Source organism: Rhinopithecus bieti, unplaced genomic scaffold, assembly GCF_001698545.2.
Source record: "Rhinopithecus bieti isolate Rb0 unplaced genomic scaffold, ASM169854v2 scaffold_7673, whole genome shotgun sequence".
NCBI lineage: Eukaryota > Metazoa > Chordata > Mammalia > Primates > Cercopithecidae > Rhinopithecus > Rhinopithecus bieti.
In genome coordinates, this window is record NW_016806375.1 from 4,514,326 (window position 1) to 4,530,032 (window position 15,707).

Consider the following 15,707-nt stretch of genomic DNA (forward strand, 5'->3'; position numbering starts at 1 on the left):
CTGCAACCTCTGCCTCCTGGGTTCAAGCGATTCTCCTGCCTCAGCCTCCCGAGTAGCTGGGATTACAGGTGCCCACCATCACACACGGATAATTTTTTGTATTTTTAGTAGAGATGGAGTTTCTCCATGTTGGCCAGGCTGGTCTCAAACTCTTGACCTCAAGGGATCCACCCATCTCAGTCTCTCAAAGTGATGGGATTACAGGCACGAGGTGTTTTATTTTTAACTAGCTTCCTAGGTCATCTTGATTATAGGTAGATTTATATAAAGCACTACAAAAAATATACAATCTTATTATGATAGGTACCCTAGGCCTTACCTCCTACCAGAATTCATGCAATGGTGCCACTTGTTTGCAAGCTAAAAGTGTCATCCATTATTCTCAAACAATTACATTGGTTTGGACTTTGGAACTCAGAGCAGCAGCAAATTCCCCAGATGTATTTTCTCCTCTCTGTCGATGGAATTCTAAAAACATGAACAAGGACACAGACTGTACTGCTACGTGTGGTCTACAGGGAGGGAAGTAACATGGTTTGACTTCTACATAATTTGTTTTTAAAACAGCATTGGATAGAATTCCATCCAACTTACCAGAGCAGAACATTCCATAAATTGAGACTTTTTCCTGTAAGAGTCTGATGCTAGAACATGCACAGGGCAGCTGCTGACCTCAGCAGGTTCTGCACAAAGCGGCTGCTGAACAGGCAAACATGCACACTTTTACTCACAACCATGAAGACCACTAAATGTTAGGGCCAGGTATAACTTTAGAAAAGATCAAGCTCCAGCTTCCTTCTTAGGGGTCAGAAAACCAGGGTCCACACATAAAGGCTGACTCATTCAGGGCCCAGGTAGTCAAAGATTTGAGATGAGAATCTAGCAAACCAGCATCCCAGTCCAGTGTTCTTTCTACCACACCTTAAATTATAAACCCTCCTTAAAATCTCCCTGTGAACAAAGCTGGCCTCAGAGCCTGGGGCAGGATTAGGTCTGCAGTGGGTATTCTTCATAATAAAAAGCACCTGAGTTTGTAGTCTGGTAGTGTGACTCTGAGCAAGTTACTTCACCTCCCTTTGCCCCAGTCTCCTCATCTGAAAGATATCATTAATAACAGCTACATCACAATATTGTTATGAAGATAGATAGGAGGAAAAAATAAATAAATGTTAGATATGTTGTCTGGAACACAATAAAATCTCATTAATGATAGCAATTGTGATTATCACTACAGATAAGTTCAAGGACAGGAAATTAGAAAGTTCACTAAACAAAGTCTGCAGTATGGGCTCCATTTAAAACTGGATTGTGGAGCCAGGTTCCTATCTTGCAGATGGCGATCTAAGTGGCATGAACATCTCAGTAACCCACAGACAGTTTTCCTAACTTCACTGAAAAGGAAGGCACAGAGGGGCTCTTCCTACTAGAGATAGTCATTAAGAACTAGCCCTGGGGCCAGGCCTGGTGGCTCACATTTGTAATCCCAGCACTTTGAGAGGCCAAGCGGGGAGGACTGCTTGAGCTCAGGAGTTCAAGACCAGCCTGGACAAAATAGTGAGACCTCATCTCCAAAATAAAATAAAATGAAATAAAGTAAATAATAAAAATAAGTAAAAAACAACTGGTCCTGGGTGTCAAGGCTTCCAAGAGAAATGTTTTGGGGGATTTTTAAACAACCCGAAATGCAGCACCATGTGGTTCCTATTTCAGCCTATTTACAATGCCCCGTGTATCGGCCCCCATGCCCATTAAGTAGAGGCTATCTTTATGTGCTCATCACAGTAAGGCCTGGCCAAAGGAGAGAGGTACAGGATTCTTCCAAGGCCTGGGTGGAGGTAAACAGACTGAGAGTTTCCTCTATGGGAAACAAGAGAAGGCCCGGATGGAAATAAACAGATTCCATGTGAGTTTCCTCCACGGGAAAAAGAAAAGCTGGCCTACGTATGAGTAGTGTTAATCAGTCATGCACTTCAGAACAGGTTATCAGCACCAGGTCAGGAAAAGCAGAAACAGAAGACTATTCACTCATCTGACCTTTGAAGAGGTATCAAGCATTTAAAGAACTGAGACACTCACTAGAGGAGAGAGGGTGGTGATAAAAAGAAAAAACAGGAGTACTTAACATGAGAATAGTTACCTGACACAAGGTTATCAATAGAAACAAAGTAATCACAAAATTAGACGTTTGCTCCATCCACTCTACACGCCAGTAAGTGGACATCTGCTCCGTCCACTCTACATGTTAATAAGTGGACATCTGCTCCAGTCACTCCACATGCTAGTAAGTGGACATCTGCTCCGTCCATCCCACATGCTAGTAAGTGGACATCTGCTCTATCCACTCTACATGCCAGTAAGTGGACATCTGCTCCATCCACTCTACACGCTAGTAAGTGGACATCTGCTCCGTCCATCCCACACGCTAGTAAGTGGACGTCTGCTCCGTCCACTCGACATGCTAGTAAGTCCGGTCCTAGAATGTCGCAGACTCTTGAGTTGAAAGAAAACTTAAAACTTTGTCTAGTCCAACCCGCTACCCAACAATCTAACTTCATCTACAACATCCCCGAAGTAATTGCCCAGAGACGATTACCTCCAGTGACAGGGAGCTCTGCGCTCAGTATTCTAATACAGGAGACCACTAATTCTTTGAAAGTTTTTACATTTACCAAACACCCTTCCCTTATGGCACTTTCATCTATTGGTCCCAGTTGTAGTCTCCAGAATATTACAAAATAAATGGAATCCCTTTTTCTTACACTGCCTTTGGCACAGAGACAGCTCTGAGCACTTCGAACTGCCACAAGAGGAGGCTGAATGAACAGCTACAGGACTTAAAGGGAAAACAAGCACTCCAGAGCAGGCAAATATAAATGATACCATCAGAAAACAAAGGGAGAGGCTTAATGCTGTTATCAGCACTGCCTCTGCTGCACGTAGCCTCCATCCCCAGGCAAACACAAAGTGAAGGACAGAGCCTTTTGTGTCCCTTTCTACTTGACTTCAAGAACATCTTTAAAGAAAACATGTTCTAAATGTACAAGTAAGTTAATTACTGTAAACGAGGCTCTAGACAAGAGTCAGAAGAGGGCCCTGATCATGTTTAAAATAATAAAAGACAGTTAAAAATCATTTTCAGTTGTTAGTATTTAGCTTAGACATAATACAGTGATAGGAAGAAAGAGAAGGAGGATTTTATGGCAACAGAGGAATAAGCAGAGACAACTGCTTCCTAGACAACAGTTAGGTCTTGTTGCAAGGCTGATACTCAGTGTACACAGGGGGTAAAATCTCTCTGAATAAAAAACCAAACAGACCCTGCTCAGTGGCACTGGCTCACACCCCTGTAATCCCAATACTTTGGGAGGCCAAGGTGGGAGGATCACTTGAGCCCAGGAGTTTGAGATCAGCCTGGGCAGCATAGTGAGACCGCATCTCTACTGAAAAACAAACAAAAACCCAAACCTAGAAGGATGCACAGCATCCAGATCACAGCAGAAGGTGCCCTTAAGGATTCAATTCCATCACTGTCTAGACTGAGAAACCTAAACACGAGTCACGTAAGATTGCCAGGTAAGCGGCAGAGCTAGGACAAAACGTCCTGATTCCCCAATCTCTGTTCTGTCCATTGCACCATGATGCTATCTTCAGCAAAATTCCAATAACTGCAAAACATCCATCCAAATAAGCAATCCCAAATCTGACAAGTTACAGAAAAAATAAAGCAAAGGTCTTTACATTCTTCAAGTTAATGTTAGGGCTCTCCACAACCTCGGCTCAGCCACCTATCCTCCCAGGAGCACACTGCGATTCATATTTCATATTTTGGTGTGACTTACACAGAATGCAGGACGGTTAGAAACCAAACCTACAGAAGGATGAGTTTGCAGAAAAATAATGAACAAACAGGGAACCACACCCAGAGCCAATCCAACCCCAGCGGTGGAAAATGCAGATAGCTAAAAAGGGAGAGGAAAAGGAGAAAGGGACAGAAAGGAGTGCCTTTTCATATGTCAAGTTTCCCGCAGGAGGCAGCGTGGTGAAAAGCAAACAGCTGCTGAAGCTTAGGAATATTTGCATTCTAATCGCGGGTCTCCGATTAACTCTCTGGATGACCTTAGGCAAGCCCTTACGCCTTCCTGGAGTAAGGGCTCAGTTTCTCCAACTGTCCTAGGAGGGAGCTGCACCAGACGACTTCCCAGGGTCCTTGCAGTTCTGACCCAAAGACCCATTATTAGCCTGTCCCGAGCAGGGCTCCCGCAGCGGGCAAGACATTTACTGGAAACAGCTGGGGCCCTTTGCGAAGCGTGAAAGACGCCCCAGATGGTCGTTTGGGTTGTCTTCACCACCTACCCCAGTTTCCCCCACCTGTCAGTCAAACAGGACGGTGAGATCCCAACCCCACGAGGTCAAGGGAGACAGCGCGAGGGACAAGGGATCTCCACAATTCGCCCAATTCACAGAGGGGTGCCAGCGTCGTACCGCAGCTGCGGCCCGGGGACACCGAGGAGTCGCGCACCCGCAGCCCAGGCGGGTCCAGTGCCTGACCTGCAGCATCTGCTACGCCGGCAGGAAGGCGAGGTGGGTCCTGCCCAAGGCGGCGAGCGCCGCCAGCCGGAGCTCGTCAGTGGAGGAACTCACTGCTCGGGTTCCGGCCCCAGCTCAGGCTCCGGCTCTGGCTTCAGCACAGCCCACCCTTCCCGGCTTCAGTGTCAGCCCCTATCCATCCTCCTTTGCTGCCCGGGCAGCCGCTTCCGGGCCTCGTCACGTGATCCCACCGCCCACGCCAGAGTCCTACGTCACGTGCTCCCTTGCGCGGCCGCGCCTTTTTTTCTCACTGAGCTCCGGAGCTCTGCTCCACAGCACCACCTGGCGACCTATTACTGCCACTGCTGGGAGAACTGTGTTCCGGGGAGCTGGGGACTGCAAGTAGGAACTGAACGCGGCATGGGACAGAGTCCAGTCGAAGAGCACTGTCCCTTGAGTTGTGGGTTTGTGAAATATTGCTAAGTTTTACACTGGCTGTATTTTCTTTTACACGTCTCGATGAGTTTGTATTGCTTTTATAATAAGAAATATGCATTTTTTAAAAAAAAAATCTTCCAGTCAATTTTTCAGGAGCATATAAAAACTCTCATCTGTGGTTGCTACTGGAAATGGAACTGTGGGGTAGGGCAACGTTATCTTTTAATACATTTAACTTTTAAAGTAACATTTTTAAATGGATGGCAGCATTTCAGTATCATATTATCTAGGCTTCTCCTTTTACCTCCTGTTACAGATTTTTCCTTTAACAATTATGTAACAAATAGGCTTGAAGTCAAAAACTGTCACAAGAGACAGAGAAGATCATTGTTTAATGATAAACGGGTCGATTCATCAAGAAAACACAATTGTAAATATATATGCATGCAAAATTGGAGCACCTAAATACATATAACTAATATTAATGGCCATGAAGGGAGAAATAGATAGCAACACAATAGTAGGAAAGTCAATATCCCACTTTCAACAATGGATAGAGCAACTAGAGAGAAAATAAGAAAATAATGAACTTGAATTGCACTTTAAACCAAATGAACCTAACAGATATATACAGAAATTTCCATCCAACAGAAACAGGATACACATTTTTTTCTCTAACACACTTGGAACTTCTCTAGAATAGACCATATGCTAGTCCAAAAAACAAGCCTTAAATTTAAGAAGATTGAAATCATATTAATATTCTTTCAGATCATAATAATATGAAGCTAGAAATCAATAACAGGAGGAATCTTGGAAAAATTCACAAATATGTGGAAATTAAGCAACACGCTTCTTCTTTTTTTTTTTTTCTTTGAGATGAAGTTGCACTCTTGTTTCCCTGTCTGGAGTGCAATGGTGCAATCTTGGCTCACTGCAACCTCTGCCTCCCGGATTCCAGCGATTCTCAAGCTACTTGGGAGGCTGAGATTACAGGCGTGTGCCACCATGCCCTACTAATTTTGTATTTTTAGTAGAGACAAGGTTTCACCATGTTGGTCAGGCTGGTCTCAAACTCCTGACCTCAGGTGATCTGCCCACCTCGGCCTCCCAAAGTGCTGGGATTACAGGTGTGAGCCACCGCACCTGGTCCCATGCTTCTAAACAACCAATGGGTCAAAGATGAAATCAAAAGGGAAATTTTAAAAATATTTTCAGACAATTGACAATGGAAGCATAACATACCAAAGCTTATGGAATGCAGCAAAAGTAGTTCTAAGAGAGAAGTTTATAGCAATAAATGCCTACATTTAAAAAGAAGAAAGATAGCAATTAGTTTAACATTACACCTCAGAAAACCGGAAAAAGAAGAGCTCACAAAACCCAAAGTTAAAGAAGAAATAAAGAGCAGAACAGAAATAAATAGACAACAGAAGAAAAAAAAAAACAGACAAAATCAATAAAACTAGAGTTGATTTTTTGGAAAAAATAAAATTGACATACCCTTTGCTAGTCTAAGAAAAAAAGAAGACTCTAATAAAATTTAAAAATGAATGTGGAGACACTACAACAGATACTTCAGCAATAAAAAGAATCATATGGGGCTATCATGACAATTATTTGCCAACAAATTGGATGACCCAGAGGAAATGGAGAAATCCCTAGAAAAATACAACCTACCAAGATTGAAATCAAGAAGAAATGGAAAGCCTGAACAGACTAATAACAAATAAAGAGATTGAAGATGAGACAGGGACTATTTGACTTTCTAGTTTTCTGTTTAAACTTCCCAACAAGATCAGGTGGCTTCATGGCTGACTTCTACCAAACATTCAAAGAAGAATGTTTGTTACTAAACTCTTCCAAAAAATGGAGCTAGAGGGAATACTTCCAAACACATTTTATGAGGCCAGCATCACCTTGATGCTGGGAAAGCCAGAGAAAGACACCACAAGAAAAGAAAATAACTGGTTGATTTCGCTAAAGCATGTTGGTACAAAAATCCTCAATAAAATATTTGCAAATAGAATTCAATAGCAATCAAAAAAATTATATAGCATGACCAAGTGGGATTTATCCCTGGCATGCAAGGCTAGTTTAACATACACTAATCAAGCAATATAATACATCATATTAACCGAATGAAAAATGAAAACCACAAGGTTATCTCAATTGACCTGGTAACAGCATTTGACAAAGTCCAACATCCTTTCCTTCCCTAACCCCCACTCCAACATACCTTCTTGACAAAATTAAAAAAAAAAACCTCTCAATAGTTTAGGTATAGAAAGAACATTTCTCAACATAATAAGGTCATTTATGAAAACGCACAGTTAACATTTTAATTAATGGGGAAAAACTGAAAGCTTTTCCACCAAGATCCAGTACCAGTCAAGGATACCCACCCTCACCACTTCTATTCAACATAGTACTAGAAGTACTAGCAAGAGCAATCAGTCAAAAGAGCAAAAGAAAGAAAGGCATCCAAATCAGAAAGAAAAAAGTAAAATTATCTTTATCTGCAGATGACATGATCCTATATGTAGAAAACCCCAAAGAATAAAAAAAAAACTGTAAAATTAATGAATTTAGTACATTTCCAGAACATAAAAATCAACATACATGACTGGGCACAGTGGCTCATGTCTGTAATCCCAGCACTTTGGGAGGCCAGGGCAGCGGGTCACCTGAGGTCAGGAGTTCAAGACCAGCCTGGCCAACACAGTGAAACCCTGTCTCTACCAAAAGTACAAAAGTTAGCCTGGCATGGTGGTGCATGCCTGTAGTCCCAGCTACTCGGGAGGCTGAGGAAGGAGAATGGCGTAAACCCGGGAGGCGGAGCTTGCAGTGAGCTGAGATCCGGCCACTACACTCCAGTCCGGGCGACAGAGCGAGACTCCGCCTCAAAAAAAAAAAAAAAATTATAAAAATCAATAATATGTTTATACACAAATAATTACCTACCTAAAAAAGAAATTAAGAGAACGATTTTATTTGTGATAGCATTAAAAAATACTTGATAATTTAACCAAGGACATGAATAGTATGTACACTGAAAACTATAAGACAATGATTAAATAAATTGAAGAAGACACAAATAAATGAAAAGATATCCCATGCACATGGAACAGAACAATTAACATTGTGAAAATGTCCATACTACCCAAAGCAATATACAGAGTCAATGCAATCCCTATCAAAATCCCAATGGCATTCTTTACTGAGATATAAGAAACAATCCTAAAATTTGCATGAGAACACAAAAGACCCTGAATAGTCAAGACAATTCTGAGAAAGAAAAACAAACTGGATGCATCACACTTCCCGATCCAAAATTATATTGCAAAGATATAGTAATCCAAACAGTATAGTACTGGCACAAAAACAGATATGATACACCAATGGAACACAATAGAGAGCCCAGAAATAAATTCAAACATATATGGTCAACTAATTTTAAAGAAGGGCATCAAGAGAACACAGTGGGGAAAAGACAGCGTCTTCAATAAATGGTGCTGAAAATACTGACTTTTATATGAGAAAGAATGAAATTGGATGTTTATCTTACACTGTGCACAAAAATCAACTCAAAGTGGATAAAAGACCTAAATGTAAGATCTGAAACTACAAAACTCCTAGAAGAGAACGTAGGGGAAAAGCTCCTGGACATTGGCCTTGGCAATGATTTTTTAGGATATCAGACCAAAAGCTCAGATTACAAAAACAAAAATAAATAAATAGGACTACATCAAACTAAGAAACTTCTGCACAGCAAAGGAAGCAATCAACAAAGTGTAAAGGCAGCTTATGAATTGGAAAACATACGCAAACCCTATGTCTGATAAGGGCTTAATATCCAAAATTTATCAAAAACTCATATAACTCAGCAATAGAAAAACAACCCAATTTAAAATGGGCAAAGGACCTGAATAAACATTTCTCCAAAGAAGAAATAAAAATGCTCAGCGAGTATATGCAAAAGTGTTCAACATCATTAATCATCAAGGAGATGCAAATCAAAAACCATTATTAGATACCAACTCATACATGTTAGACTGGCTATTATCAAAAAGTCAAAAGACAACAAATATTGGTGAGGATGTCGAGAAAAGGGAATTCTAGTACACTGTTGGTGGGATAGAAAACAGTATAAAGGTTTCTAAAGAAGTTAAAAATAAAACTACCACCTGACCCAGCAATCCCCTTTCTGGGCAAATACTCAAAGAAATGAAATCATCACCCCATAAAGATATCTGCACTCCTGTATTCATTGTAGCTTTATTCACAATAACCAAGATGTAGAAACAATCTAAGTGTCTGTTGACAGCAGAATGAATAAAGAAACTGTGGTATATATATAAACATTTTTCTAAAAAAAGAAGGGAGTCCTGACATTTGCCACAACATGGATGAAACTGTAGGACATTATGCTAAGTGAAATAAACCAGACAGAGAAAGAAAAAATATTGCATGATCTCATTTATATGTGGAATCTTTTTTTTCAAGTCAAATACACAGAGATAGGGAATCAAACAGTGGTGACCAGGGCCCAGGAGTGTTGGAGGGAGGAAATGGAGAAATGCAGCTGAGAGGATACAGAGTAGCAGATATGTAGGATCCCCAAGTCTAGAGATCAAAGGGACAACATGAGGACTATAGGTTATACAATTGTACTGTACAAAGAGTACAACAGAGGTTGCTAGTAGATGACAACAGAGGTTGCTAGTAGCTGAGCAGGTGGAGGGAAAGGATAGGAAGAGATTTGTTAAAGGATACAAAATTACAGCTAGCTAGGAATCAGTTCTAGAGCTCTGTAGGATGAGCATAGGTAACAATAATACAGGATGTATTTTCACATAGCTAGAAGAGGGGTTTTGAATGTTGTGAACACAAAGAAATAAGTGTTTGAGATGATGGATATGTTAATTACCCCGATGTAATCACTGTGCATTGTATACATCACTGTGTACCTCATAAATATGTATAGTTATGTCAATTAAAAATAAATTTTTAAAAATTAAAAAATTGCATTGTATTTCAAATTCCTGTGAAATGAGTAAATTTTAGCTGCTCTTGCCACAAAAAAAGAAACCCCAAATAATGGGTAGCTATGTGAAATGATGGAGATGACAATTCATTTCACTATAGTTACGATTTTACTATCTATATGTATCCCATAACATCATGTTGTAAATGCTAAATATACACAAAAACATTTATTTGAAAAATAATTTTAAAACAAAATTCTGTACCCAACTAAAAAAATAATAAACTATTAATGCAGCTACAAAATAGATAAATATCAAAATAATTATACATGGATAAATCATAAAATCTGCTAAGCAAAAGACATTAGGAAAAATATTTCATTTATATAATATTCTAGAAAATACAAAATAATATAGAGTAACAGAAAATACACTTCAATCATTGCCTGGGAATGCAGAGGAGGGACAGGAGAGAGGGTAATTATAAAGGGGCATAAGGAAATTTTCGAGGGGACAAATTTGTTCACCAGCTTGATTGCAGTGATAATTTCACAGGTGAATACACATGTTGAAATTTATCAAGTTACATGCTTTAAATATGTGCAGTTTATTGTATGTAATTTATACTTCAATAAAGCCATTAAGATATTCAGTAAAAAATTATGTAATAGGTTAATATATTCTTAAAAGTTAGACAATATAGAAATATACAAATTGAAAATCCCCTTTCCAAAGGTTTATAGGTACCAGCATGTGTGTATTGTTCTCCAAACCCTATCTTATACAATTATAGAAATATGTATCTATGTATAGAAAGGTACAGATTTATGGTGTTTAAATTTAAAATCATAAATACTGGTACTTGTTGTTTTGCTTAAGATTTTTCCTCTTCACAATTTTCTCATTTCTCCCCCTTCTAACCCCAGCTGTCTCCTCCACTTTCAATATGTGCACAACTGTTTTTTCATAGGTCTTCTTAGAAGCTCTGATGTATATTAACATAGTCACATTAAATACAACCTCTTGCTTATAGCACATACTATTAAAAACTTTGCCTTAGAGTATGCACTCCATTTTTCCTGTCTTTTGTTTCGTTTTCTTAGAAATGAGGTCTTGCTATGTTGCCCAGATTGGAGTGATCATGGCAAACTACAGCCTCAAACTTCTGGGCTGAAGTGATCTCCCACCTCAGCCTCCCGAGTAGTTGGGACTACAGGTGCATGCCACTGCACCTCGCTAGCATGCATTCTGTTTTAACCATTGTGCAAGTTCTTCTCAAAGTGTGGTCCCTAGACCAGCAGTGTCAGCATCACTTGGGAACTTGCAGAAATGCAAATTCTAGGTCCTACTCTACACCTACTGCATCAGAAACCCTGGGTTATGGGGGGACAGCAATCTGCATTTTGACAAGCCATCTAGGAGGGTTGATGCTCTCTCATGCTGTAGAACCACTGCCCTAAAGGACAAGCTTCTGGAGGGACTTGCTTCAGTCATGTGCTAACATGTTGTGTGGCCAGCCCCTGGTAGTGACTTATTTCTGCTGAGTGGTAGAAAGTAATTTGAAGGTTTTTTCCCCCTTACTTCCCAGCGGGGTGACCTGGGCAAGACTTTTGATCTCCATTTGGTTTCATCATCGGGAAAGTGAGATTGAAAACCCTCCTTGGTTCTGCCTCCCTCCCTGGGTTACTGGAAAATTAGATGAGATCAGGCACCAAAGTTTCTATTTATAACATGAGGGGTTATGCTGCTGAGAGATTTTAGGGAAATTAATCCTTTTGCATTTAATAATCTTGAGGCATGTAACTTCCCTTTTTTTTTTTTTTTTTTTTTTTTTTTACCTCTTAACCCATCCCAAGCCTTCAAGGGTACCAGCCCCTGAGATGTCACAGGAACCCTACCCAGTGTCCCCTTTCCCTCTCCTTCTCCCTTTTTGAGACCCCTTGGGTCCCTGATCCATCCTCCTGAACATTCTGTGACTGATCGCACTACTGTCCAGCCTCTCTCTGTTAAGAGCACTGCCCCCTACAGTTGCTTCTAGCTCTAAAATTCTCAGGTTTTGTATCTTAAAAAAAAATAAAAATAAAGAATCATGTGCTTACAATGTGCCAGGAACTGTGCTAGTTTCTTGATGATTGAGTCAATCCTCATGGCAGCCCTATGAGGCATATAGGAGATGCTGTAGGTACCCTTCCCGTATCTCCTTTACCAGAGCTGGAGCCCTATCCCCTAGCTGCGGTGAGTGTTGCCTGCTACACTGTAAAGTATGCTACACTGTTACTGCCACACAGTGGACACTTCAGCTGGGATGCAAAAGGCCCACCTACTTTTGTCACTATACAGACAGCAGTGCCGTTATTCACACTCATGGAACTCCTATGGGTGGTCTGGGTAATTCTTTGCTGTGGTATAAGCATTCATCAGCATTATGATTTCAATATTTGGCAATCCAATCACAACAAAATTCAAGAATTCATTAAGTGGCACAAGTGCTGAAAAATGAATTTGAAAATTCCTTAACTTTGAAATGGAAATTAGAAAAAATAAAATTGCTCTAAAGAAGGCCAAACACCATCAGGATATGACATGCTGGTGACTTAGGAGGGTATATCTTATAAAGTAAATTAGCACTGGAGTGGAACAGATGAAAAACAGTCACTGAAGCAAGAAAACATCAGCTCAAGTACATAGGAAAAGTGCTGGGGCCGGATCAACACAACTGGAACGTACCTCAGGCTATGCTATTACTTTAAACATTTATTTTTCTTTTTTCTTTTTCTTTCTTTCTTTCTTTCTTTCTTTTTTTTTTTTTTTTTTTTTTTTTTTTTTTTTTTTGAGATGGAGTCTCACTCTGTTGCCCAGGCTGGAATGCAGTGATATGATCTCAGCTCACTGCCACCTCCACCTACCAAGTTCAAGCAATTCTCCTGCTTCAGCCGCCTGAGTAGCTGGGACTACAGGCACACACCACCATGCCTGGCTAATTTTTGTATTTTTAGTAGAGATGAGGTTGCACCATGTTGGCCAGGATGGTCTTGATCTCCTGACCTCATGATCTGCCCACCTCGGCTTCCCAAAGTGCTGGGATTACAGGCATGAGCCACCACATCTGGCATGTTCTACACATTTCTTATTTGATTTTTTGATGATTTGAAAGGAGGTAATTATGATATAATGTGGTTTGGCTTTGTGTCCCCACCCAAATCTCATCTCAAATTGTAAGTCCCAAGGGAGGGCCCTGGGTGGCAGTTGATTGGGTCATTAGTGGTTTCTCCCATGATGTTCTAGTGATACTGAGGGAGTTCTCAGATCTGATGGTTTAAAAGTGGCAGCTTCCCCTACACACACTCTCTATCTCTCCTGCTGCCATGTAAGACATGCCTGCTTCCCCTTCACCTTCTGCTATGACTAAGTTTCCTGAGGCTTCCCAGTCATGTGGAACTGTGAATCAATTAAACCTCCTTTCTTTATAAATTACCCACCCTCAGGTAGTATAGCAGTGTGAGAACAAACTAATACAGTGTGAGAATGAACTAATACCCAATAAAACATTATGTCAATTGTATTTTTGTGGTAAACAAAATATGTTTAAAGAAAAAACAATGTGACAGAGGTAATAGATGCATGCACTCTGAGGATTCAGAAAAAAGTGTTGCAAGTAATTCAAGATCCCATCCTGTGATTAAACAGGACTGCTCTGCCACCAATGCCAGAACTCTGGTGCCTGGGAGAGTGCATGAGAGATGATGAATTTTGCAGGGACAGAGACCTGCAGAGCATATGTCAAAGGATGCCAGAGAGCACCTCTGCCTGGCAATCTACAGGCAGGATCACAGTGACAGGAGTGTCAGAGCACATGTATGAGACCCAGGTATACTCCTCTTCTTGGAACAAAATGCTGCTCACACAGGAGCTCATCAAAAGAACAGGCTTTAAACACATTATATTGCTTTACCATGAGGAAGACTTTCCCAATCATGTGCGGTGACCAATGGGGTACCACAAATGAGTCATAGGGGGTGCTGAGTGCCAGGTGGGCCCTAAGGTAGCTACAGCACCTGTGGTGTTTTTCTTTTTTAAATCTCTAGTTAAGAACAGCCTGTTCTTTGATCTCAAGGACCTCCAAAATATTATTTCCTTCATGTTATGATGTGAAAAAGATTGGGAAGCACTGGATAAGCAGGGTGTTCATATAATTTATTTGTTCAAGTGGAGACACTTTTGAGAATAAAAGGGGCTGTGTTAACATTTCACCAGAACAACAGGCACACAGTGGAATTGTCCCAGGTAAAGTGGAATGTATGGTGTGGTAGGCAGAATCACAGCTCTCAAAGACATTAATTAATCTCGGGAACTTGTTACCTTAGATGGCAAAAGGGACTTGCCTGATGTGATGAAGTTAAGGATCTCGAGGTGAGATGATTATCCTGGGTTATCTGGATGGTCCTAATATAATCACAAGGTTTTTTAAATAGGAGGGAGGCAGGAGGGTCAGAAAGGTGAGAAGTTTCTAGTCTACTGGCTTTAAAGATGGAAGAAGATGCCTATGAGCCAAGGAAATGCAGGAGGCCTCTAGAAGCTGGAAAAAACAAGGAAACAGATTCTTCCCTAGAGCCTCCAGAGGAACAGAGCCCTGTCGCACCTTGATTTTAGGACCTCTGACTTCTAGAACTATGAAAGAATACATTTGCATTGTTCTAATCTCCTAAATTTGTAGTAATCTGCTATAGCAGCAACAGGAAATGAATATTATTTATAATCTAAAAGAAATTTAGCTTTATATTTATATCATTATTAAAATTATGAAGGTAAGCAATACAGAACTAAAACAGTAAAATAATTATATTGAGAAGTAGGGGAGTTTAAGAGGTACAAATTTTCATCTAATATAATGTTGATCAATTGAGAAATATCATTATAGATATATTGTATAGAGAAATGAAGAACTAAAGAACTAAAACAAACCACTGATTTTACTACACTTGATCTTAGCCAAAAGACTAAGAAGTGATCAAATCACTGATTAAAAAACAGAAAGATAGTCCTAAAAAGAACAGCTTTAGATAGAGTAAGTCAGATAAGGAGATTATAGCTTTTCATCGTAAATCCTTCAGTTAAAATAAATCATAGTTTAACCATGAGCATTTTTTAAAAATGTGAATATTAATTGTTAAAGTAAAATTGTGTTAGGGGACAACTTCAAGAGCTTATTGGGCTCAGGTTCTCCAAAGCTGTAGCCCCTTTCTACCTAAAATGTGTTCACAGCTTCCACCCAACTCAGAGCCTCCCCTAAACTCTTACTCAGCCAGAAGCTTCCTTGCTGTCAGTCTTGGCACAAGATAGGGCCAACTGGTAGATCCTTCTGAAATAAGGCAGGAAAAGACACCATTGAATGAGGAATAGTTCCAGGGTTGGGCCCAGGCAGATTAAGAACTCCGGAGGAAACCCCCAAAGCACCCTCTATGGGGTAGGCAGACCTCAGGGTTACCTCACAATGGGAACAAAGGGCCTGGGAGTGCTTGGATGAGAGGAACACCACCCATTGCCAGTGAAAAAGTGATGACATAGGCGCCAAAAAAAAAAAAAAGACTGAGCCCAGCCCTGCCACTTACTAGCAGGTCCCCTTCATTTTGGGTTTCTGTTTCTCACCAATGAAATGAATAGGAGAAGTTCAGCTCTCAGATCTTGCAACTCTGAGAGTCCTCCTTTTCCCGGCTTCAGCTACATTTCTCCTACCAAACATGACCGGATAGGTCC

The 15,707-nt window shown here is 40.5% G+C and overlaps 1 protein-coding gene across 5 annotated transcripts in view; it reads right to left on the reverse strand.

Moving 5' to 3' along the window:
- Positions 1-15,441, reverse strand: part of SLC36A1 (solute carrier family 36 member 1) — a 60,226-nt gene extending 44,785 nt beyond the window's left edge. The window contains exons 1-2 of one of the 5 annotated variants that reach the window (XM_017875735.1): positions 15,252-15,386; positions 320-468 (exon numbers count right to left, since the gene is read on the reverse strand). The gene's annotated coding sequence lies outside the window, so the exon portion shown is untranslated. Of the gene's footprint in view, positions 1-319; positions 469-4,368; positions 4,766-15,251 lie in introns of those variants that run through there. The other 4 variants (XM_017875734.1, XM_017875733.1, XM_017875736.1 and 1 more) reach the window with 4 other exon arrangements.
- Between the last annotated feature and the right edge of the window lie 266 nt (positions 15,442-15,707).